General features: G+C 47.5%; 1 protein-coding gene across 1 annotated transcript in view; it reads left to right on the top strand.

Moving 5' to 3' along the window:
• The window catches only part of GNAO1 (G protein subunit alpha o1), a 180041-nt gene that overhangs the window by 55210 nt on the left and 100365 nt on the right, over positions 1 to 24466 (top strand). The gene's annotated exons all lie outside the window — the stretch shown is intronic.

The raw sequence follows: 24466 nt of genomic DNA, 5'->3' as shown, positions 1-24466 counted from the left end.
CATTTTTATCCATTTGCAGGAATCAGCAAGGACTGCTGCTGCTCCCTGCAACTGCTAGACTCAGTTTGGGTGGAATTTATCACAGCCTTGGTGTTCCACTTGATTCAGCTTGGCTGGGGTGATGCTCAGGTCTTTTGTAGAAGAGTGCATGGCCCTGGCCAGTTAAAGAGTGGCCTGCCCTAGAGTGGCCAGAAAATGTTGCTCACTGACTCATTCGTTAACTCACGGACGTAGCAGACCTTGCCCCAGGAACTTGGGGAAGTACCAAAGCAGTTCTTGTGAATGTGTTCCTGACCCAGAAAGAACTGACGGGTGTACTGAGGAAGGTAAACGCATGTACTCATTAAGGCAGAAAATATTTGGACCAGTGGGAGGGCTGGGGCACTTGAACAAAGAAGGAGCAGCTATGGGATTGCTAGAGGCCCACGGGAGGTTTTCTGGAGGAGATCTCATTTGAGCTGCCCCTGAGGGATAAGTAAGATTTGGGAACTGATATGGTGTACTTTCTCTGTCAAAACACGGCCCACTGAGAACAAAAAAACAAAGCAGTTGAGACATTCCCAGTGCCAAGACTGGAAGCTGGAGCTGGACAGTGAGGCAGGAGGGGGGTCCTTGAAGGTTTCCAGGATAATCACTCCCCTCTTCCCCTCTCAGTGCTGGGTTTCCCGTCCTCCAAATGGTGGGGCTGATGAGACAGATGGTCAGCCACTTCCTGCTCTGACTTCTGAAAATCCAGTCCAGGCTGCTTGTTTTTTAGGAGCACTCTGTGTGCAGCTACACGCATTAGGTGCTGAGCATGACCACGCGCTGTGCTGAGTGCTTTGTTTGCACCAGCAACACCCAGTGAGGCTTAGAGATCAAGTCGCTTGCTCACCAGGTTCATCCAGCCACTTAGCAAATAATGAAACGTCTGTGTGCCAGATACTGCCCTAGGCATAAAATGTTGAGCAGCGCAAACACACCCTGTGCACCTGTGGGGCTTATAAAGTTTTATGGAGGAGAGGGACACTAAACACATGAACGGATGTTCTTAAAAACTGCGGAAAACCAATAGGTCTGTAACAGATTTGGCGTGTTCTGGTAAGGGGCAGTCGGACTCAGATGCAGATCGTTCAGAGCCTCTTCTGTATAGATTGCCCAGCCTCTTACCAGCTGGGTAGTCTTTGCAGGGCCCCTGCACAGTCAGGGACAGAAGTCAGGTCTCCACCCTCCTAGGTCACCGGCTCCCTGCCACTCGGGTTACTGTCTCAGGATACACACCTGTCCGCACGACTGATGGGAAAACATGGCTGACTCCTGCATGCCCTCTTTGAGGGGAGGTTGGTCCTAATACCCAACTCTCCTTTCCATCCACCTTCTAGGAGCTCCCAAGTCCCAGGTCTTGCTAACACAGTTGATAAGCTTTCCTCAAATGTCATGTCATGGAAAACTCCTGCTGAAATCTGCCGGCTGCAATCACAAAGGGCATCAGCGAGAAAACCTCTTCCATGGAGTGTCTGTGTTCATGGTAACGTACCAGGGTTACAATCCAAGACATTGGAGTCTGGTACACACAGGCCAGGATCCTGTTGCAGGCGTCCCTGGGCCCTGCCACTGCCTGCGACAAGAGGATGCTGGATGTCCAAGTTCAGTGTCTCTGGCTAAAAGCAGCTCTAGGAAACTTCCCAGCTGGGGGCCAATAAGGACAGGGAGCCAATGTGTTCAAGAACCAAAGGCGCTTTTCTCTGCTGGGATTGTGCTCAGGGAGAAGCTCATGGCATTGCAGCCCCCCAAACCTCTGCCGTGCACCTTGCCCCCCAAACCCCTGCCGTGCACCTTGCCGCCCAAAGCCCTGCCGTGCACCTTGTTCTCTGTGCTTCTATGTTCTCCCTCATGTGACAGTCCCTCTGTGGCCAGTCCGCTGGCCTTTCTTCCCTACTCACCCTCCTTTCCTTGCCTACAGCCCCTCCCCCTAGTACAGCCCTCTCATCTCTCTGCCCTGGACATCAGCGTCTTCAAAAAGATTTTCTAAAGAGCAAAACTGTAATTTATGTTTGTTAACTAAATGAATTAATCACTGAAGCCTTTTTATTATATAATGTTTTGCCCATAAAAAGAATATATGACATCAATATAAGGTATTAATAAAATGCCCATTCTCCTGAGTTAAATCTCCTGTGCGGCCCTTCCCCAGAGTAACAGCCTCTCTAACTGGCAATGTTCCCTCTTCCCAGTCTTTACAAAGAGGTCCCACTTGGTCATATGGTTCTAGAAACACTTCGAAAGCATTTCTTATCAGAGATAATCTTAGGTAATGATGACTCTTCATCACACGCACACACACACACACACACACACACACACACTGCACTGTCCAGAGTACACAGGCTGGCCATCCTGAGCAGAGCAGAAGCCCCTGAACTCTGCTTGCCTGCCTGCCTGCGGTGCATGGTTTCCCTTACCTGGAATAACCTCTGCCCACACAGCCCACGTCTCTGCCTGTCACGCCCACCTCTTGTTCTAGGCCCCGGAGTGTCATGGTTTTCCAGAAGCCTCACCTGATTTCTCCAAGCTCTGCTCCCTCCTCCTCTGAGCCTCTTTAGAACATGGCTGGTTTTTCCTTTTCTCTTGAGGCAACTGACATATTGCTGCTTTCTATTAAGGTTGGTTTTTCCCGATCTTATCTCACACAGTGCATTATAAGCTCCTTGTGGACAGCCCTGTGCTGAGTTTGCAGGGCCCAGCGGAGCGCCTTGCACATAATGGATGCTCAGTGCGTAACTGGAACAGTCCTCCTCCAAAGCCCACCTCTCACCCTCTTCCCTGAAATCCTATAAAAATAGGTACCCCCGTGTCTCCCTAGGAAGTTAGGGGCTCCTTAAGTAGGAATGTGGTCAATTCTTGAAAAATGCTGGCTGGGTAAATGAATATTTGTAATTATTCTGCCCAAGATTGAGAATTACACTCAGTGCTTCCTAAGGCCAAAAGCCATTTAACCTATATCACTTCTTGATAATTAACCCCCACTTGATAATTAACCCCCATGTAGTGATATTCAGAATTAGAAATGAAATAGCATGTAAAGTTAAAGCAATTTTGATGAAAAATGTGCATTTTCACAAGCACCAATTGAAGATTGTGGTTCTCTGTTATTCATAAAGTTTTTTTTTTGTTGTTGAAGTATATTTGATTTACCATGTTTTGTTAATTACTGCTATACAGCAAAGTGATTCAGTTATACATATGTGTGTATGTACACATTCTTTTTTCAATATTCTTTTCTATTATGGTTTATCATGCTGCTGCTGCTAAGTCACTTCAGTCGTGTCCTACTCTGTGCGACCCCATAGACGGCAGCCCACCAGGCTCCCCCGTCCCTGGGATTCTTCAGGCAAGAACACTGGAGTGGGTTGCCATTTCCTTCTCCAGTGCATGAAAGTGGAAAGTGAAAGTGAAGTCGCTCAGTCGTATCGCAGCCCACCAGGCTACTGAATATAGTTCTCTATGCTATACAGTAGGACCTTGTTGTTTATCCACTCTGTATATAAAAGCTTACATCTGCTACCCCAGTCTCCCACTCCATCCCTTCCCCACCCCCCTTCCCCTTGGCTATCACCAGTCTGCTACCTGCGTCCGTGATTTCATTTCTGTTTGATAGATGTGCTCATCTGTGTCATAGTTTAGATCCCACATCTAAGTGATACCATATGGTAGTTGTCTTTCTCTCAGACTGACTTTGCTTAGTGTGATCATCTCTAGGCCCATCCATGTTGCTGCAGATGGCATTATCTCATTCTTTTCTGTGGCTGAGTAGTATTCCTCTGTGTGTGTGTATATGTATAGATATAGATATATTGGTTGGCCAAAAAGTTCATTTGGGTTTTTCCATAGCATCCTGTGGAAAAACCCTGATGAGCTTTTTGACCAACCCAATATGTGCCACATCTTCTTTAGCCATTCATCTGTCAGTGGCCAGTTAGGTGGTTTCCATGTCTTGTCTGTTGTGAATAGCACTGCTATGAACATAGGGGTACATGTATCTTTTGAATTACAGTTTTGTCTGGATATATGCCCAGGAATGGGATTGCTGGATCATATGGTAACTCTATTTTTAGTTTTTTGAGGAACCTCCATACTCTTCTCCACAGTGGCTGCATCAACGTACATTTTCACCAACAGTGTAGGAGGGTTCCTGTTTATAAGGGTCTGAAGTCTCCCTGTAGATATCTTTGGTGATAAGGGGTTCTGAAGGAGATTTTGTCTGCACGTCTCACTTGTTGGCACCTTTAACAAAACACCAGCTGCTTTGTTTTAAATGACACTGCTAAAAAGAACATGTTCAGTTCTTTGAAATGGTTTTTGACCTTTTGGTCAAAAGGGTTATACCTTTAAATTGGACCGTCATTAACAGTGGTTAGAGAGTTTAACATACAAAAGCTTCCACCACCCATAACTGCTGTTTCTGTTTTTCTCTGATACTTTCCAACCCTTGTCCATATGTAGCAAAGAAACTTTCATTTCTGCCAGGAATGAAATTGAAGCGGTGATGTGATCACATTGTAGACAAGCTTTCTGAATACCTACAAAATCCTGTGCTGAGAGTGGTGTGTGCTCAGTTACTCTGTGTGACCCCATAGACCGTAGCCCACTAGGCTCCTCCATCCATGGGATTTTCTAGGCAAGAATACTGGAGTGGGTTGCCTTTTCCTCCTCCAGGGGATCTTCCTGATCCAGGGATCAAACTTGCATCTCTTGCATTTCCTGCATTAGCAGGTGGGTTCTTTTACCACTGAGCCACCGGTTCAGGATACAAAAAAGAGATTTTCCCCTGAACAGATGTCTGCTTGGTGTCTGCTCTGTGACTGGAGCTGCTCTGGTTCCCAGGGTGCCACAATGAATAAGGTGGAGCCCCAGCTCTCAGAGATGGGGAGGCAGGCACCAAAGAGATTAAAAAAAAAAAAAAAAATAGCACGTTGCCTGTGAAGAAAGATAAAGCCAAGTAAGAGAGATAGAAGGAGTTGCTATTCTAGGTGGATTGTCAGAGACATCCCCTCCAAGGTAGCTTTGAAGCAGAGATTTGAAAGACATCTGGGAGTGAGGGAAATGTTTTTGGCAGAAGGAGCAGCCAATACAAAGTGCAAAGGCCCTGAGGTGGGAGCATTTCTGATGCATTTCAGGAACCAACAGAGGCTTGGGTGGCTGGAGAGTGGTGGGCATGGGATGGGGAAATAGGAGGTCAGGTGAAGATGCAGGAGGCTGGGGTTGGCCATGTTGGAGGCTGCAGTAAGGACTTGGACTTTTATTCTGGTGTGATGGTGCCTTTGCAAAGCACGAACTTCACTGTGGAGAACAACCCAGGGAAAAGGAGTGGGCCCAGGGAGATTACTGGGGGCCTGAAGGAGTTGTTTGAGAAAGAGGCTCTGGTGGCCTGGACCAGGGCGATGGTGATCTAGGGCTAAGGCAGTAGAGTGGTCAGGTTCTGAGGGTGTTTTGAAGGTGAAGCCAACAAGATTTCCTTTCCTACTGAATGTGAGTGTGCAAGAGAGAGGAGTTGAGGGTGAATTCAAGATTTTGACCTGAGTAACTGATAAGATGGAGACGCTGCTAAATAAGAACACAGGAGAAACTGGTTTGGGCAGCAAAATCAGGAGTTTTGTGTGGTAATGAGAAGCTGGGTGAGCCTCCTCCTAAGTTTGTGGCAGACAACCCCCAAATGTGGCGTCAGCATCTCCTTGACACTGTGCTTCAACCCACACCCAGGAGGAAGACTTTTGCTTTCCTGATGTTGACAGAGAATCCAGTGAGGGTGTGCTGATTAGGGCAGCGCTGGGGGACAGGTGGGATCTGGGAAGGTTCCAAGGAGGAGAGGAGCTTGAAGTGAGCTTTCATATCAGGTGGCTGTGGTTGCAGGTGACAGAAAACCCAACTCGAAATGTCTTAAACCACGTAGGAAATGACTAGCTCACATATCAAGAAGTCTGGAGAGCAAGCTATCCCGAGGTTGCCCAGTGCCGCCGTCAGGGACCTACGTCTTTCTGTCTTTTTGTTCCGCTAGCCTTAGCACTTAGCTGGCACTCTCACAGCTCCAGGCATCCTGGCCTCTCACACCTATATCCAAGGGCATCCCAAGGAAGGAATTCTTGAAGAACTCAGAGGCAGTTAGAATAGCAGGTGCACTTATGCAGAGGGCGGACCGTCCTCAGCTTAAACCCTGTGCTGGGGCCAGGTGTCGTCGATGGCTCTTGGGTAGAAGATGGAGCACACAGGACAGTGTCTTCCTTTGGAAAACACATCCTGAAACTGTTTTTGTCATTCCCGCCTTCATTCAGGTTGTGCATCAGACTCTTTGAGTTGCAAATGATAGACATGCCTACCCATCACTGAAAACTGTGGCTCCAAGGACTTGAAAGATACCGTCAGCACTAGTGTCTGTCTTCTCTGCCTTCCTCTCTGTTAACTTTGCTCTCAGATGGGCTCACCCCTCAGGGCCATGAGATGTGGCCTCAGCTTCGAATCCCGTGGGAACTGTGTTTCCTTACTGGACATCCCCGGAAAAGGCTTACTACTTATGCCTCTGACTGGCTTGTGTTCCTATCCTTGAATGAACCATCATGGCTCTGGGGAGTGCAGTGTGCCCAGACCCCACCTTAACGACACTGAACAGGAGTGAGTGAAAGGTAGCACTCCAAACTCTTGATGATAGAACAGTCGGTAGTCCCAAGCCACAAACATCAACCCAAGATTCTACCTCCAGGTTCAAGAAATGTCTCACATGTTTTGTTTTGACATCCCCTTGTGTGTTTACAGTCTACAGCAGGCTATCTCAGACATGTCAGTCAGTCCTCACAATACCCCTATAAAGGTGGCGGGGAGAGATTTGGGGACTATCCCACGTTACAGGACGGGGTCAGAGAACTTAATGACTTACTCTGAGTTTACCAGGTAGTAAAGACCTTTGAACCCAGGTCTTCTGACCCCAGGTTCAGTGTTCTAATCTACTCTGCCAGCAAAATTGCCCATTACATCGAAGACTCACTGTGAATCTGTGTGCATATTTGATGAAAGAAGTTCTTTAAACTGCACAAATGAGATCAAGTTGAAGAGTCAACTCAAGGAGTCCCTGTCACTTGAAGGCTCAGGATATGTAAATGGTAAAAGAAAGAATGTCATTAAGCTCAAGGGCATGTTTTAATGACACTTAATTAACTTCTTTAAAATAGCAAATCTTTTCCCCTTCTGCTGAGATAGGTCCTGGGAAGAAGGATTGTACTATCCCCAGGTGGCTAAGGACCAGGAGAATTTTCCTCACGGCCTCCTCCGTAAAGAAAAGCTCGGGGACTTCCATGGTGGTCCCGTGGTTAAGAATCCACCTGGCAGTGCAAGGACATGGATTTGATCCCTGGTCCAGGAAGATGCCACATGCCATGGAGGAACTAAGCCCATGTGCCACAACTGCTGAGCCTGCGAGCTGCAGCTACTGAAGCCCGTGAGCCCAGAGCCGACGCTCCTCAACGAGGGAAGCCACTGCAAGGAGAAGCCTGTGCACCACAAGGAGTAACCCCCGCTTGCCGCAACTAGAGCAAAGCCTGTGCAGTGACAAAGACCCAGCACAGCCAAAAATAAATAAATACATGAAGTTATTTAAAAGCTAAAAAAACTTGGCTGTAGCTGAGTCTCCTCTCACTCCCCAGCCTCGCCCTCCCCTGGCCAACATGCAAACCATTGTCGGCTGAGGGTGCTACAGCTCGTGGGCCAGAATTCAGTCTGTCCCCAAGGTTGGCACCCCGAGCTTTTTCCTGCAGGAGTCGATTCCATGCCAAGTGGGGCTGTCTGCCCACCCCTGTCTCTCTCTGAGCTCCAACTGCAGTCCATTAGCCAAGCCGCCACTTTCTCTCATGAACAAGTGGCTCCAGGGTGGATTCTCAGGCACCCCGTTAGATTTCTGGGTGTTTGGAAGTATTTTTCTGGGATCTTAGACGGAACCAGAAGGCTTCAGGCTTCAATTCTCTGAGGCCCTGTTGTACAGACAACAAGTTAGACTTGTTCTCTCCAGGAGGAGCAGTGGGCAGATAAGTTACAGAGAGGGTAAGGAATCATCCTCCCACTTGCACAATAGGGTCACGCGGGGGATAGAGGGAATTCTCGCATCAGACGAGCTGAACAGGCTGGAAATGTGTTCATGATTCACTGAGCACATAAATGAAGGCCCAAGGTAATTGTAGGTCCTCCACTGGCTCCCCACTGGTTATTACCCTCCGGATGACAGAGCAGTAGCAGGACCAGGTCTTCTGACTCCTCGTCCCCAGGTTGGCCCCCCGGTGCCAGGCTGCTGGCAGGACCCCCTCAGATGAGGGTTAGGGGAAGCCGCGAGTCCTGCGCTGGGCTGGCAGCCTCAGGCTGCTAGGCCCTGGGGGAGCGGGCGAGCTGGGCTGGCAGTGCCTTGGTAAGAGCGCAGGCTTTGGGGTGAAACAGAAGCCAGCACCTGCCGCCTACTACCTGTGTGACCTTGAGCAAGTGAGCTCATCTCTCTCAGCCGCCACTTCCTCCTCTCTGACATGGGGGTAATCATCGTACCCTCCTCAGGAGTTGTGGTGAGGATGAAATGAGATGGTGCGTGTGAACCACCGAGCACAAGGTTTGGCACAGAGTAAATTCCTCAGTGTGTTCAGGCAGTGAGACGCTGACCTCTCCCATCCCGTGTCCAAGTCCTGCCCAGGGTCTCGGGAGCAATGCCCGGGTACTAGCCCTCTCTGAGGAGTGTGGCATCACCTAGCCGGCCATGCTCATCCGCGTGCCCGCATCAGGGATACTCAGGCGGGCTCCCAGATGCCCGCCTCACCTTCCTCGTGGCCCCAGCCCCGGCCCACTGTACCTTCTTCTCAGGGGCAGCTTGGTGGGCCCTGTGTTCACGGGGGAGGGATGCCCAGCCGCTTTGCTGAACGGTCCTCCCACAGCCCCCAGGGCCCGTGTGGGGGGTGGGATCAGAGGAGGCGCCGTGCTGGAGCCAGGTTCTGAGGTGGCAGTGGGGCTTCCGGGGATGGGCCCATCTGCTTGCCTCGCTGGCCTCATGCCAGGAGTGTAGCTAAGGAGTTGCTCCTGTCTGACCTCTGAGTGGCCGATGAGCCAGCAGCAGCTGCTGCATCTGGAGCCAAGTGTTGGAGCCTGGAACAGCGTCACCCCCCGCTTGGGGGCCCTCTAGCCTGGCCCAGATTTTGGCCAGCTCTCTCGAAAAGGCTCCCTGAAGGACCCTGGGTCTGGTGCCAGGACCCATCACCCCCGCCCTCTCTCCCCCTGGCCTGCCGGCAGCAGCGTGTGACTCCTCTTATCACAGAGATTAGCGGGGAGGAAGCCGGCACGTGGAGACAGAAGGCCGAAGGTGAGCCCTGCCGCGGCCGCCTGCCCGCTGCTGACCTTGAGAAAGTCACATTTGCTTTCCAAACATGCTTTTTTGCCTGGAAGAGAGGGAGAAGAGAACAGCTATCCTTTCTCTGTAATAGGGTATGTGTGAATGTCACATAAAATAACCATAAAGCAGTGCTTGGTTGTTTGAGAAGATGTTAAAGAAAGTCAGAGGTGAATCTGAGAAATGAAAAGACTCTTTCCAGCCCAGTTAAGCAGATGCTGACCACTCTTTTCATCTATTCGGAGTGAAAGCAGGCACTCTCCCTGGACCACCCTGCTAGTTTCAAGGCTGAAACTGCAACTGCTGGGTCTCGCTCAGTTGACCCTCCAGTGGGAGGTCTGCACAGGCCTGGGATGTCTCGGAGGCCTGGCCCTGACCTAGTGGGCTACATGTTTCTGTTCTCCTGTGAAAGCGGAGCTGAGGGATGCGTGGGTGACTAAGTGGGATAGGGAAGCCAGCACTGAGGCCCTACCTCCTCCCTAGCCTGGGTAGGGGTGGGAGGGAGGTGTCAGGTCTTCCTGGAATTCAGCTTCCAGTGAAAAACGCAAAACAAAACAACCTTGTTGAAATTTTAACTGAAATTTGTATTAAATTTCAATATATAAAGGAAGAGATTTTAAAAATAATACATATTCCCATTCAAGAACATATATATTTTCTTCAAATCTGGTTTTATAGCCTTCAGTAAAAAATTTTTTTACTATTATTATTTTTTAGTAATTTAAAAGAAATTTCCTTTTGGCCGCTTTGGGTCTCCCTTGCTGCCTTCAGGTTTTCCCTAGCTGTGGAGAGTGGGGGCTGCTCTCCTGTTGTGGTGCGTGGGCTTCTCATTGCACTGGCTTGTCTTGCTGCAGAGCACAGGCTCGAAGGCACGGAAGCTTTAGTAGTTGTGCCCCATGGGTTTAATTGCCCTGTGGCATATGGGGTCTTCCTAGACCAGGGATCAAACCTATGTTTCCTGTGTTGGCAGGTGGATTCCGAACCACTGGAGCACCAAGAAAATCCCAAAATGTCTTTTTTTGAAGTATATCATACCTAGTGCGGGCGTGCTAAGTTGCTTTAATTGTGTCCCACTCTTTTCAACCCAAAGGACTATAGTCCGCCAGGTTCCTCTGTCCATGGGATTCTCCAGGCAAGAATACTGGAGTGGGTTGCCATGCCTTCCTCCAGGGGATCTTCCCGACCCAGGGGTCAAACTGCCAGTTCTTTGCCACTAGCTCCACCTGGGAAAAGACACAAGCCCTAATGTACAGCTTGATGGATTTTCACAGGGTGAACACACCGGCGCCTGGCTTGGCCTGCACTCCTCTCTTCACCATTGCCTCCATGTCCTTGACTTCCAGCAGCTTAGGTCGGTTTGCCTGTTGTTGCCTATTCTGCAAATGGAACCATTCAGTGTGTGCTCTTCTGTTTTTGTCTTTTACTTCACAGTTGAGACTTATCCACACTGTTGGGTATAGTTGCTGTTTCTTCTCGCTGCGTATATTATTACATTGTGTGACTAACCTCAGTTCTTTTCATTCCTTCTCCAAGTGATGGGGATGACTTCTAGTTCTGCCCTATCACCAGCCATGCTGCTAGGATCATTTGTGTTCATAGCTCTGGGTGAACTTAGGCACACATTTCTCTTGGGTACTTGCCTAGGAATAGAACTGGTGGGCAGTAAGATTTTTATAGTTTTCTTCATGTAGGTTCTGTAAGTTTCTTGTATAATTTATTCTTAGGTATTTATAATTTTGTCACTATTGTAGATAGGCTATTTTTTAATGTTCTCTTTTTGGTATTTATGACTAGGAAAAAAATATTAACTTTTGAATATTTATCTTGGATCCAGCCACCTTACCAATTCTCTTATTAATTGTAGGAGACCTTTTTTTTTCTTCTTTTTTGCAGTAGTCTCTTAGATTTTCTGGCTATCCAAATATGATCAAAGAAATTATTTTAGTTCTTATTTGATAACATTGATACCACTTTCTTGCTATACTACTTTAGACAGTAGTGGTAGATCATGATAAATAATCTGATTACACTCATCCTTATCTAGTTGTACATTTTAGTTAAAATCATTAAAAAATATCCCTGTTAATAATCATGTTTGCTACTGGATTTTGATTAATAGTTTCTATTTTGTATAAATCATTAGCTTCTATTCAGGAATAGAATTTAGATAATTTTACCAAAATTTAGATAATTTTACCAAATACCTTTTCAGCATTTGTTAATGTGACTTTCCCATCTTTGTGGTTGCCATGGATAATGATGTTGGACCATTTTACATTTCTGGGTTTAGTTGTAACATGTTTTTTTTCTTTTGATACTTAACTAGATTCAATTATGTAGATAATTTTTGCATCAAGTTTAATAAATGAGAATGGTTTATAGTTTTCTTTCTTGTGCTATCTTCTTATTTTTAATAGAGTTCAGTGGCTTCATAGCACTAATTGGGGAACTCTCCATCTTTTAGTATGACCTAGAATCCTTGACGGAGAAGGCAATGGCACCCCACTCTAGTACTCTTGCTTGGAAAATCCCATGGATGGAGGAGCCTGGTAGGCTGCAGTCCATGGGGTCGCTAAGAGTCGGACATGACTGAGCGACTTCACTTTCACCTTTCACTTTCATGCATTGGAGAAGGAAATGGCAACCCACTCCAGTGTTCTTGCCTGGAGAATCCCAGGGGTGGCGGAGCCTGGCGGGCTGCCGTCTATGGGGTCACACAGAGTCGGACACAACTGAAGCGACTTAGCAGCAGCAGCAGAATCCTTGAAATGATGTTGCAATTATCTGCCATTTAAAGACTGGATAAAATTAATTGACTCTATCTGGCACTAAATACCTAGCACCATTTTCAATAGTAGATCTTTGATCAGTTTCCAGTTTTTCTATGATAATTTGTCTTTTCAAATGTTCCTTTTCCTCTTGGGTCAATTTTAGTAATGTACGTTTGTCTATGCAATTACCAGATTTTCAGGTTTGTGGCCACGTGGTATTCTTTTATGGTTTTGCTTTTCTCTTCTGTCGCTTTGGTTGGATCTTCTTTCTCATTTCTGATCCTTTTAAGTTTACTCTTTTCCTCTTAGTCTCATGAAAGTTTTATTTTACTTATTTTCAGTTTTGGCAGTTATTTATACTCTCCACTCTTCTACTATATTTTAATCTTACTAATTCCAGCTTTTAACTTACTAGTTTATAATCATGTTTCTTCCATTTTGGTTTGTTCTTTTTGTAATCTCTTAAGAAGAGGACCAAATTTCTTTATTTTTCATATTCCTTCTTTAATCATAGAGGCTTTGAATTTCCCTCTGAGCGTGACTTTTGCTCTGTCCCATGGGAATTGATATGAACTACTTTCTAGCTACTTTGTCATTTCCCTTATGATTTCCTCTTCAACTAGATTTTATCTAGGAATGAGCTCCTTAATTTCTAAGTCAATATTTTTCTTCTCACTTTTTTCAATTTCTAGGTTTATTGATTGTGATTAGATATTGTGATGTATAAAAGCTCTCCTTTGTAAAATTTATTAAGGTGTTATCTCTTCAACCTAACATGTAATCAATTTTTGTAAACGATCCAGTCCATTAGAATAGTTTATTTTGGGTTTTAAGGGGTGTAGGTCCTGCATATTTCTAGAAATTCAAATTATATAATTCGTTTTCCTTAGTTAATATTTGCCTATAAGATTTGTCCATTTCTGAAATAGACATTTTTAAAATTTTCCATCAGCTTTTTGTTTATTCCATTTCTGATACATGTTTTATATATTTAGTTTCTCTGTTGTCTAATGCATACAAGTTTCTGATGGTTGTTAACTTTTTCATAAAGTATTCTTTTTATCATTCCAAATACCTTCATCCTCTGCATTATTTTTCAGCTAAAATTCCCCTTTATCTAATTAATTTTGACACTCATGCTTTCCTTTTGTTTGCATTTGCCTGGTATCTATTTGTCTTTGAATTTATTTTCAACATTTTTACATACCTTTATTTAGATTCTTAAAAACATTGTGTACCTGGGTTTTGTTTTTTGTTCTGATTTTTCAATCCAATCTAACATCGTCTTCATTAACTGATGTACTTGATTTTATTCCTTCCATCTTATGGTATGTTTTTAATTTCCGTCCATCACTGTTTCCATGTTTTCTTTTCTCTTGTTTGTGCTGGTTTGATGTATTAATAGTTGCTTTGCATTTCCCTTGTCAGTTTGGATGTTCTCTACTTTTCCATCTTATTAAAGGTTACATTCTTTCCCCCTTGATTCATAATCAAATGCATATTGCCCTACTATTATTTGAAAGCAAGAGAACACAAATAACCATTTCTCCTTGGGAGTTGCTCCATTTCTTCTCTCATTTTGTCCACTTCAGTGGGATGAGACCTTAGAATCACGTCCCTGACCCCTGCTTAAGATGAGACCTTGGAAGACTTTTACTCCCTTCCTTTTCAACCCTTTGATTTTGTTAGGATAATTTAATATTTTTAGCCGTGGGCTGTGGTTGGAATTTCCCTGATAGTATGTCCCTTCTATTTTCAGAGTCCTCATTTATTGGCTCTGTTCCCAGAGAGTCCACCTTTCTCCATTCAGATTGAGGAGAAAGGGGAGGGAGCAAGCGTGTGAGCAAACATCCATATCCATCATGCTTTCCTGACCTGTTCACTTTCCCCATGTTGAGTTCTGTTCTGGTGCATATATGTTGCCTTAAATATTTTCCATAGGTGGGATGTGTGGGTGATAAACTCCATGGACTCTTCAGTTCAGTTCAGTTCAGTCACTCAGTCATGTCCGACTCTTTGCGACCCCATGAACCGCAGCATGCCAGGCCTCCCTGTCCATCACCAACTCCCGGAGTCTACCCAAACCTATGTCCATCGAGTCTGTGATGCCATCCAGCCATCTCATCCTCTTTCGTCCCCTTCTCCTCCTGCCTCTATCTTTCCCAGCATCAGGGTCTTTTCCAATGAGTCAGCTCTTCGCATCAGGTGGCCAAAGTATTGGAGTTTCAGCTTCAACATCAGTCCTTCCAATGAACACCCAGGACTGATCTCCTTTAAGATGGACTGGTTGGATCTCCTTGCAGTTCAAGGGACTCTCAAGAGTCTTCTCCAACACCACAGTTCAAAAGCATCAATTCTTTGGTGCTCAGCTTTCTTTGTAGTCCAACTCTCACATCTATACGTGACCACTGGAAAAACCATAGCCTTGACTAGATGGACCTTTGTTGGCAAAGTAATGCCTCTGCTTTTTAATGTGCTGTCTAGGTTAGTCATAACTTTCCTTCCAAGGAGTCAGCATCTTTTAATTTCATGGCTGCAGTCACCATCTGCAGTGATTTTGGAACCCAGAAAAATAAAGTCAGCCATTGTTTCCATTGTTTCCCCATCTATTTCCCATGAAGTGGTGGGACCAGCTGCCATGATCTTAGTTTTCTGAATGTTGAGCTTTAAGCCAACTTTTTCACTCTCCTCTTTCAGTTTCATCAAGAGGCTCTTTAGTTCTTCTTCACTTTCTGCCATAAGGGTGGTATCATTTACATATCTGGGGTTATTGATATTTCTCCTGGCAGTCTTGATTCCAGCTTGTGCTTCTTCCAGGCCAGCGTTTCTCATGATGTACTCTGCATATAAGTTAAATCAGCGGGGTGACAATATATAACCTTGACGTACTCCTTTTCCTATTTGGAACCAGTCTGTTGTTCCATGTCTAGTGCTAACTGTTGCTTCCTGACCTGCATACAGGTTTCTCAAGAGGCAGGTCAGGTGGTCTGGTATCCCCATCTCTTTCAGAATTTTCCACAGTTCATTGTGATCCACACAGTCAAAGGCTTTGGCATAGTCAATAAAGCAGAAATAGACGGTTTTCTGGAACTCGCTTGTTTTTTTGATGATCCAGCAGATGTTGGCAATTTGATCTCTGGTTCCTCTGCCTTTTCTAAAACCAGCTTGAACATCTGGAAGTTCACGGTTCATGTATTGCTGAAGCCTGGCTTGGAGAATTTTAAGCATTACTCTTGCATATCTACAATTATCTTTTGCCTTGAAAAATATACAGAGTATTTGAAGGGCTTTGCTTCTCTTTTCTGAATGGTTGGTAGATGGTACTCTACTCTTTCAGTTCGTAGTGTTTCAGAGGAGAAGTCAGATGTGTTATGTTTTTTTCTTTACAGGTAATATGTTCTTTCTGTCTAGAAGCTTTTAGGGTTTTGTGTTCATCCTCAAAGTTGAATTTTGCCAGGATAACCTGTTGTATACATCTCTTCTGGCCACCCTTCCTGGAACTCTGAGTCCTTTCGGTCTGTAGACTCTGGTTTTTTTCTTGGCTTCAGGAAATTATCTTCTATGTCAATAGAATTATCTTCTGTTGTTTCTTAATTACTGGCTCTCCTCCATCCATTCCATTTCTTTCTTCTAGAACTCCTAGTATTCTCAAGTTAGATCTCCCTGGGTCTGTCCTCCAGGTCTCTTATATACGTTGTTGTTCAGTTGCCAAGTTGTGTCCAACTCTCTGAGACCCCATGAACTGCAGCATGCCAGGCTTCCCTGTCCTTCACTATCTCTCTGAGTTTGCTCAAACTCATGTCCATTGAGTCAGTGATGACATCCAACCATCTTATTCTCTGTCACACACTTCTCCTCTTGCCCTCAATCTTTCCCAGTATCAGGGTCTTTTCCATTGAGTCAGTTCATCACATCAGGTGGCCAAAGTATTGGAGTTTCAGCTTTAGCATCCGTCCTTCCAGTGAATATCCAGGATTGATTTCCTTTAGGATTGACTGGTTTGATATCCTTGCAGTCCAAGAGACTCTCAAGAGTCTTCTCCAACACCACAGTTCAAAAGCATCAATTCTTCAGCGCTCAGCCTCCTTTATGGTCCAACTCTCACATCCATACATGACTACTGAAAAAACTATAGCTTTGACTATACGGACCTTTGTCAGTAAAGTGATGTATCTGCTTTTTAATACGCTGTCTAGGTTTGTCATAGCTTTTCTTCCAAGGAGCAAGCATCTTTAATTTCATGGCTGCAGCCACCATCCGTGCATTGGGTTGTGGCATGCAGGCTTTTCTCTACTGTGGTGTGTGGGCTCTAGACCACAGGCTCGGTAGTTGCAGCACATGAGCTAGTTGCCCTTTGGCATGTGGGATCTTAGTTCCTTGACCAGGGATCCAACCCACGACCCCTGTGTTGAAAAGCAGATTCTTAACCACTGGACCTCCAGGCACATCCCCGTCCTCCAGGTCTTTTATCTTTTCCCTCATGAACCCTGTCTCTCTCTACTTTTGTTCTGTACTTGAAGATGCTTTTTCCTTTTAGTCTTCCAGGCCACTAATTCACGTCTCAACAGGGACTCGCCTACTATAGTTGGAAAGTCGTTTATGTCTTCCCTGACTTGCTTTAGGACACGTGTGATTTTCTTTTTGACCTGTCATTTGTCTCTTGGAGCACGTGCACTGTTTATTCTGACTGGTCTTTTTCTGCTGGACTTTGAACATGTTGTGAACTTTTCATTGTTTCTGGTTGTAGAGTCCGGAGTCAGAGCTCTCCCCTGTAGAGTGCAGCTGCCCTTGCCCTCTGGGCCAGTGGTGTCCAGAAAGGCAAGCCAGTGGTCTGCTCCTGGGATACCCGAGAGGAATCTCTTCTCCCCGGGCTCCCTGTTCTCCTTCAGCCCCAGGGGCAAGGGGAGTGTAGCCCACTTATTCTGCTCCTTCTGTTCCTGAGGTCCAAGAGACCTGGGCCAACCAGGCAAAGCCAATTTCAAACTCCCCATCCCTACCCCCAGATTACCCCACACAGGCCAGTTCCACAGGTCTCTCTTGGTCAGTCTCTTCCCAGTACCTACAGCTTTTGATTCTTTTTTAAAAACTGTTTATTTTGTATTGGGGTGGTACTAGTGGTAAAGAACCCTCCTGCCAATGCAGGAGACGTAAGAGACATGGGTTTGACCCAGGGTGGAGAAAATCCCTTGGAGGAGGCCATGGCAACCCATTCCAGTATTCTTGCCTGGAGAATCCCATAGACGGAGGAATCTGGCAGGCTATAGTCTAGGGGGGGTCTCACAGTGAAGCAACTTAGGATGCATGCATAGCCAGTTAACAATGTTCTGATAGTTTCAGGAAAATAGCAAAGGGACTCAACCGTACATATACATGTATCCATCTATTCTCTGCTAACCCCCCCTCCCATCCAGGGTGCCATATAACATTGAGCAGAGTTCCCTGTGCTATACACTAGGTCCTTGTTGGTTATCTATTTTAAATATCAGCTTTTGATTCTTGCTCCAAAGCTCTCTTAAACAGCTCTTGAGGTAAAAGAGAGACCCTCACCCCAGTGTTTCACTTTTATCTCCCCCATGTACCCCCATCCACCCAAAGCCCTCAGCAGTTCTCTGGTTCAGGATCGGCAGAGAGATTAGAGATGCTGGTCTCTTTCAGGATATCCTGGCTATCCACTCTCAGTTTCCAGTAGGTCTGCTGAGACTGGATCACCCCTTCGCCTCCCCTTCCTCTGAGCAGGCTCTTGTTGTGAGTGGCCCCTGGCACCCTAGCATCCCTCCACACTCTAAAGCCCCCTCCACTCCTTTGTCCACTTGAATCACGTCAGATGCTGGACTAGATTCCAGAATCATATGCTCCAGGGTCCCTTGCATTGTAGACTGGGTAGTGCTAATGCTCCCAAGATGATTTACGATAGGAAGAAGGACCCAATTTCTCTAGCACTGAATTCATGACTGAAAAAAAAATTTTTTTTTCTCAATTCTCTTTCATTTCTTCTTGAGTTGGATGTTACTATGTCTGTGACACCTCTTTAACACTTACACATCTTCCTTTTAACAAAAAGGAGAGCATGCTCAGAGTCATTGGTAGGCAGCAGGATTTGCCTTAAGCTGGGGTGGGAGGAGGAGAGATTTGGTGGGAAAACCAGTAGTTCAGTAAGGAATCCATTTAGTCTCTAACGCCAGTGTAGATGTTTGGTTGGCAGGCCAAGGTCTGAGCCCTGGGGCACCCCGGTGTTTAGAGACTAGATTCCTTCCTCCCTGCCATCCCATGCATAGATAACTTTCCCACTGGTTGGCTAAGTGCCTTCTTATTGGCTCGCTCAAGAGATTTGCTTCCCATCACTTCTGAAGCACTTCTCGGCAGCCAAAGCCACGTGATTGTCATTAGTGCTCCATGTGTCTGACCACGCAGCACTTAAGTGCAGCCATGGACTGTGGCCAAGCTTCCAGCTGTGCAGACCCTCCTGGTTGGCCGTGCATCTTGTCAGATCCTTGGCATGTGTCATACCCTTCAATGAGGCGGCATTGAAAGATGGGAGCAAGCTGGACCTGTTTCACAAACTGGAACGTGGTTCCCCATAAACTCCAGGTTCCTCGGGCCTGTCAAATTCCTGGCCATATTTGTTATTATTATTCCCACCCATATTTATTAGGATAACAAAAAAATCGGCCATTAGTTTAGCACTTTTCCTCCCTAGCAACATGCTGGTAATGTTTAGTCTACCAGAACCGTGACTAACACCACCAACTGGGGTCATAGTGCCCACAGGGCCAGCAGGCAGTCCACCGAGGGCTGCGGATCACTCAAGAGCTCTGGTCCTGCCCGCCACAGGAGCCACAGTCAGGTCCCACCTGACAAGGCAGATCAGCATGTCCAGTTTTTTTGTGGAGAAACTGGAAATTAGTTTCTCTTAGAATTCTCCTGATTTATAAACATTCGCTCCAATTAAAAAAAAAAAAACTAAGCTAAACAAAAAACAAAACCACTGCGGGCCAAACAAAACATCTCTCTCTCTGGCCCAAATCCAGGGTGCAGATGGCTAGTTGCAGGCCTCTGCTCTGGGACAGTGGGCCAGATAGTCACTTCGATTCTCATGCCTCCCCCATTACTGTGAAACGGGACCACTACCAGGGTATTAGGTTGGAGGTAATAATCAGGACCCTGCTTCCACCTGCGGCTCTGCTGCTAACCAGCTTCAAGACTGGCCAAGCAGTAGGTTAACCTCCCTAAGCCTCAGTTTCCTTATATGTAAAACACGGATAACTGTGTTCCTTATCCCTGAGATGTTTTTGTTATAAGGATTAAATGAAATATTATATATAGATGCCTAGTACAAAGCCGGTGTTAAGTCAATAGGAACTATTAGTATTGTTCAAACAGTACCTGTAAAAATGCTTGGAAAACCCAAAAGGGAGCGCTGGGTCACTTGTCAGTGTTCTGTGTCGTGACTCGCCAGCCAGCTCAGAAAGCCCCTTGCCATGTCTTGACAGCAGGGCTGGCCTGAGAACGGCCTCGTTCAGGCCTTGCTCCTTTGTTTTGTTCAGGGTCATGATGGTAATGATAAGATTTCTGAAGCCCTGAGACTTGCTGTCGATGAAGGCCCAGCGCCACATCCCCACAGCTTCCCCTGGGGCTGGTGTCAGAGGCTCGCTGCCCACCACACCCCGGCTCTGACCCACACTAGGTCTCTGAGCGGCCCCCTCCCATCCCAGGATCGAGGGGTGCTGAGGAGACAGAGGGAGAGCGTCTGTCATCTCTTTGGGGAGGAGTGAGGGGTTGGGCCGGGTGTGGTGAAGGTTTAGTCTGACGTTGCGCATGGGAGTCCCACACAACCCTGGGCTCCAGAGCCCTGCTGGGGCCGCTCCTTTCCCTGTGGACCTCACGGTCCAGGCTGTGCCCGCACGAGCACTGCCGGGCACGTGTCTGGCTTCAGACGATCCTTGATCTTAGCCTTAGAGCATGGTGATGGCCTTGAAGCAACACACCCCACTCCAGGAAGCAGGACATTTGCTTATACATTCTTGCATGATCAACCAAAGAGTCCCAGGGACGTTTGGTGATCCCCATGAGCTGGCCAGTCTGTGTCGGAGCTGGGGATGCTGGAGCCAGCGCGGGAGGAATGGCCTGGCTTTCAAGGGCATGGGCAGCGCCACTGCCTGGCACTGCAGCCATTGCCCTGGAATAGGACCTGGTACACCATCAGCTTCACACATGCTGGGAATGCTGCCTCCTCATTGCGGGGCATGATCTGCACTAAAGGGGCAAAGGCTGTGCCTTGCACTAAGGAGATATTGGGGAAGTGCTCACTGAATTGAAGTCCATTCTTGGGAGCCCTGTTTGGGTTCACATTAGATGCTGGAAAACCGTGTGTCTTCTCTGCCTCTTCTCACCATCCTTCCGGGGCTCTAATCACCCCTGCACCCAGACCGTGCTGACCAACATGTGTGTGGGAGCTTAAGCTCTTTGAATGCAAAAGTGTCTTAGAACAGCTATCTCAGCAGTCAGCTCTTGTGCTAATAAACAAAAATTAATTTGGTGGGGACACACAGTGTCAGGGCCTCCCAGGACAGACCCATTCATTCATTCACTGTTCACTGCTTCAGCACCCAGGGGTCTGGCTCTGGGGCAGGAGGAAGAATCTGAGCTGGATTCTGCCTTTGAGAGGCTTTCCATCCAGTGAGAGGGGCTGAGATGTGTCATAAGCAATAGGAACATCAGGTAGAGAGCGGTGAGTAGAGCAGACGCAGTGCTGTGAGGGGCCAGCAGAAGGGTCAGGGCAGGGCATTCATTTGATGAGGATTAAGCTGTGACACTGCAAAGGTGTTAAAGACGTATAGACTAAGGGGCCAGTGTGGTCATAGTCCTAGAGAAGGACATGGCAACCCACTCCAGTATTCTTGCCTGGAAAACCCCATGGACAGAGGAGCCTGGAGGGCTACAGTCTATGCACTCATGTAGAGTTGGACATGACTGAGCAACCAACACTTGCATTTTTCATATGGTTATAGTAACCTCCTGATTGTGGGGACCCCTTCCCAATGCCTTTCCCCTCCTTTCCAGTTGGTCAGAAGTCTTGCCCCTCACTAGCCTGGTCTCCTTCCTCTGAATGTGCTTGATGACATCAGTATTCCTTGGAAATTGTGGTCCACAGGCTGTCCATACGATAGTTAGGAGCTTGGGCTTTTGGAAACACCCGCCTTTACCTGCTGCAGGACCTTGAGAAAGTGCATGAACCTGGCTGTGAGCCAGTTTCCTCATCCGTAAGATGGAGCTGACATGAAGATTCACGCAGCTGTGCTGAACTGGATACTGAGAGCTGAGGTCCCAGGGGTGTTGGGAGGATTGAATTCGTGAGTGTCCAGCCCTTCCTTGGCACAGTGCTGGCACCTGGGGGGTTGGCAGGTGCTGGCCATCCATGGTCTTTCCTAGGACCCGGCTCCTTGCTCCTGGTATGGCTGCTGCTGCTAAGTCACTTCAGTCGTGTCCGACTCTGTGTGACCCCATAGACGGCAGCCCACCAGGCTCCACCGTCCCTGGGATTCTCCAGGCAAGAACACTGGAGTGGGTTGCCATTTCCCTCTCCAATGCAGGAAAGTGAAAAGTGAAAGGAAAGTCACTCAGTCATGTCTCACTCTTCGCTACCCCATGGACTGCAGCCCACCAGGCTCCTCCATCCATGGGATTTTCCAGGCTGGAGTAGGGTGCCATTGCCTTCTCCGCTTGGTATGGCTGAGCAGTGCAATTCCAGTGGGCTTCGAAGATAGGCAGTGTGCATTTTTCTTTTGTCTCTACCTGAAATCCTAATGAGGAGAGCCTGACCAAGTGGACATATTCTCAGGATGGCAGCTTGTGAGGCATCCCAATGCACTGCTTGATTTCAGTGTGAGCCCATGTGGGGCTTAATTCACATTTAAATCCCTCAGCTGCCAGCCTCTGGACTAGGCAGGAGCAGGTCTGCTCCTCAGCAGCAGCTCAGAGATCACGATGAAGCACTAGGCTCTACTTACCCTCCTGCAGGCCTCACAGACGAGCAGAAGAACCATCAGCTGAGCCCCAACTCCACGACCTGCCAGCCCCAGCCGTGGCCAAGACAAGGCCAAGAGGGTACAGCTCCGCCCCACCTGCAACCCAAGTGGGTGCCTTCGACCTCAGGAGGAGAACACACGGCCCCACCCCAGATCCCTGGAGAGGAGAGCTGAAGTGGGAGCTTGCAAAGTGCTGTTTGCAGACTTTGTCTTTTGTGTCATATGCTAGTGGTTTTGCATTAGGATCTTGGGTCTGCCTGAGAAAGTCTGGGGTGGGAAACCTGGACTGTTTGAATTCACTGGCATCCTCTCTGGGCCACATCCACCGCCAGGGAAGAAAGGCTGGCTGGGCTGGGCTGGGCTGCACGTTTCTTGGACTATATTTCTCTGTCTGGCAAGACAGGCCCTCACTTGGAAATTACCTCACTTTCTTTCAAAGACTCAACAAATGGGTGACACAGGGAACCAGAAGAACACAGCTCACGTGGTACCATCAGAAAAGTTCAGGGGCCCAAGGACAGATGGGTTCCTTTGTCTGGGAAGCTGGTGTGGCTGCTGAATCCTGCCGTTAGGTTAGGTCTGGGGGAGACACGTGAGTTACTCTGGAGAGGAATGTGAATTCAGACTGCCATTTGGCTGGCTTCACCACGACCGTTTCCCTGGAGGGCAGGAGAAACGCAGTTTCCCCAGGGAGCCCTGTCTCAGTGACCTGTTCCTTTTGCCTTGAAGTCTCCTCTTTGGCGGGGAGCTGAGAAGGGCCTTTTTGTTTGTCTCTTTGTCTCAGAACAAACGCTCACCTAGCACGGTCCACCATCTGGGGCAGTGCTTGGGAGGCTCCATGGAGGATCTCAAAAGCTGCCCGCTGTGTGCGGGCCAGGCAGCCCAAACCAGAGAACAGGAGGTGCTTTCCATGCCCTCTTTGTCTCTGCCGGTTGATGGTGGTGTTTTGGTGTCCTTCCTGCCTGATCAGTGGGAAACAGGGAAAGCAGAACAAGTCCTCACCTAAAAAGAACAGTAAGGGAAAAACCAAGAGCCTTTTAAAAGTCTTTTCCAGGCTGCCTGGGTCTCTGATCTAGAAGAGAAGCAAGGAGAGTGAAGTTCCTGATTTTAGGTGGGGTTGGGGGACAGCAGAGTGTGCTTTGGGAGCTGCTGGTCCCTGGAACATGTAGGAAAGAAAGTGATCCCCACGTTGGCTTAGCCACTGTAAGGTGGGATGGGGCAGAGACTTTCCTGCAGGGCTGTAGCCCGCAGAGCCCCCAGAAGTTACCAGTTACCAGCAGTGTGCAGTCACTGCGCCCTCTTTCATCATTGAGTCTCTGTGGCTGGTCCTGTGTCCTGCTGCCATCCTTCCAAACAAACTCCCAAGGGCTAGATAGTATATCTGCCGTCATCACAATTTCTGGTTGCTAAGAATCAAAACCTACCTCTCAGTGACTGAAGCGCTGAAACATGTTGGCTCATGTCACTGAGTAGCCTAGGGATATACTAGCATCAGGCACGGCTGGATCCAGGTGCACTCAGCACTGACTGGCCAGGTGTGAATCAGAGGCCCACCTCTGGAACTTAGGCTTGGGACAGGGAGATTCTGCAAAGTGGGAGGAAGGATGGTTCTCCAAAGAGAAGGAGAATATAAGCTGGGCGAGCAAAACCAGCAGCCACCACACCAGCCCTCATTAGCTGTTTACAAAGCTCACTGTTGCTCACAGGCGTTTTCCACAGTGAGTCACCCGTGCACCCCACAGCGAGTGGTGAGGGAGCCAGGAGGAACCCAGAGAGGAGCCCTCCCACGGACTGTCAGAGTCCAACCTGGTCTGCTTAGACCACAGAGCCTTCCGGGTGTGTCAGAAAGGGAGATGTTCTAGGTGGCCATCTCATCTGTGAGCTGGCGGCCAGCGACTGCGGGCTCTGGTGGTCTTTGCTGTCTTCCCTGGGGTTCATGAGACTGCGTCCCAGGGCTAATGAGCGAGGTCATAAATGATAAATGAACATGCTGGAGGCAGGAAGGATTTCTTCCCCAAGGATTGAACAAGAAGAGCAAAGCACTGCAGCTTCACTCACGCTTTCTCCACAAAACACAAGCAGAAAGCTGTGCAAACTGCCCCCTGGCGTATAACATTATCCATAGACTAGACATAACGCACTAATAAGAATACTTCATTTCATTATCTCAGAGGAGGAGGAAAGGGCGATCCAGCAGCTGCCCTCATCAAGCAGATGGGAAACCAGAAGCGTTGCTTAGATTCAGGCAGTAAAATCGACATTGAGCCAATTTGCCTTACTCGCAGGCT

Source organism: Bos taurus, chromosome 18 (assembly GCF_002263795.3).
Source record: "Bos taurus isolate L1 Dominette 01449 registration number 42190680 breed Hereford chromosome 18, ARS-UCD2.0, whole genome shotgun sequence".
Taxonomy (NCBI): Eukaryota; Metazoa; Chordata; class Mammalia; order Artiodactyla; family Bovidae; genus Bos; species Bos taurus.
The sequence above is the reverse complement of the archived record's forward strand: the minus strand, read 5'-3'. Positions and strand labels throughout refer to the sequence as shown.